The 1594-nt window shown below is 50.0% G+C and overlaps 1 long non-coding RNA gene across 1 annotated transcript; it reads left to right on the top strand.

The window, feature by feature from the left end:
• On the top strand, positions 1–1422 carry LOC121358001. The gene is made up of 2 exons (XR_005955819.1): positions 1–134; positions 558–1422. It is a non-coding gene; the product is annotated as an uncharacterized LOC121358001 (long non-coding RNA).
• Positions 1423–1594: the final 172 nt, after the last annotated feature.

The raw sequence follows: 1594 nt of genomic DNA, 5'->3' as shown, positions 1-1594 counted from the left end.
CTGAGCTCCTCAAAATCCAGATTTGGGAGCAGCAGCTCTTTGCTGGTTGGGGGGAGGGTGGCAGAGGAGCTGCCTGCTCCACTTAAAGGTTGTTTGTTCTCCTTTCCAGGACTCACCAGACAGTGATGATGAAAGTAAGTTGTTCTCTTTGTTGTTTTCCCCTCACACACCTGCTGAAGGCTCCGAGCCAGCAGATGTTCATCCTGTCCACCAGCTAAAGCCAGCCCTGGGAGACAAATCTAATCTGGGAAAGCCTCTCCACACAAGCCCCAAGTACCAGTTTGACCTTCCCAGGCAGCTGCAGTCCCAGGGAGGCTTTGGCTTCAGGAGCAGCACGTGCTCAGGTGCCTCTGGCACAGTTTTCCCTTGGGAAGAGCCGGGGGGAGGGCAGAGGCCCCAGACTGCCCCATGACCTCCTTGGTTGGAGGCCAGCTCGTCTTGCTCGTGTCCCTTGTGACATAACAGTGCCCTGAGAGCTTTTAAAAACAAACCAAGCAAAAAAATAAAACCCACAAAGCAACCCTAAAACCACTAATTTCTCTTTTTTTCCCCTCTAGAAATGCCGGATCTGGAGTAAGGCAAACTGTCGTCTTCAGGGTTTTGGGGGAAAGAAGTTCATCACAACATTTCATAATTGAGATAAGAATTCCTGAGTTGATAGCCCTAAAGGGAGATCCTGCATCCTTTAACCCATTTTCAGTCCATTTTAAATGGCTTCACTGATGGTAGGTGTGTCCCATGGCACGGGGCAGTCTTAAAGCCACGAGAGGCAATAACAGTTATGCATGAACCGTTTTCCAGACTTCCAAAAACAAACAAAAACCCACCAAACCAACCCAATTGAGGTGTAGGCAATCCATTGAGAACATTTGCAATAAAGTTTACAGAGCCTCCTTGCCTCGTAGCAGATGTAATTACAATGGGAGAACCCTGAATTAACACCGAGTGGTTTAAACGAGAAATTATTTTTTTTTCCCTCCCCTCTCTCTCTTCTCCACGGCCTGAAATTAATTTGTACCGGGAACAAAAAACTCTTATTGGCTCCCCAAAAAAAATCCAGCAGGCGAGGCGCATCCCTCCGTGATGTCTTCAGCTCTGTTCCCACTTTAAAAAAAAAAACCAACTTCAAAATCTTCAAAATTCTCCTCGTTTTTGGTGTTCGGTGCCGGTGGCCTGCCCCTGGTCCCGTGTGACCCCAAACCTTTCCACCTCCTCGCCCGGGCTGCGAGTGGCTGTACATTGTTGCTTGTCAATCTGTACATTTTAGACCAAAATCGTATTTGCACTGTGGGTTTGGCAGCAAGTGACAGACCGTGGGGCGCGCGGGCGCCTGCGAACCGGGCTGAAAAACCTCAATTTATGTTCAGAGCAGCTGGGATTTTTTTAATGTCTGCATTCTTTCTAATAAACTGTTGAAGACTCCCTGGCTCTCCCTTCGGCCTGGGCCTTGTGCGTTCCTCAGCGCCGCGGGGGTGAAGGGGGCAGTGGGGTGGGATCCCCTTTTTTGGGGGGACAGCAAGGTGGGATCCCCTTTTTTGGGGGGTCAGCAAGGTGGGATCTCCTCCTTTGGGGCTCACTGGGGTGGGATCCCCTT

Source organism: Pyrgilauda ruficollis, unplaced genomic scaffold (genome assembly GCF_017590135.1).
Source record: "Pyrgilauda ruficollis isolate IOZ18807 unplaced genomic scaffold, ASM1759013v1 scaffold3611, whole genome shotgun sequence".
Classification (NCBI taxonomy): Eukaryota; Metazoa; Chordata; class Aves; order Passeriformes; family Passeridae; genus Pyrgilauda; species Pyrgilauda ruficollis.
This window is presented reverse-complemented; position numbering and strand designations above follow the sequence as displayed.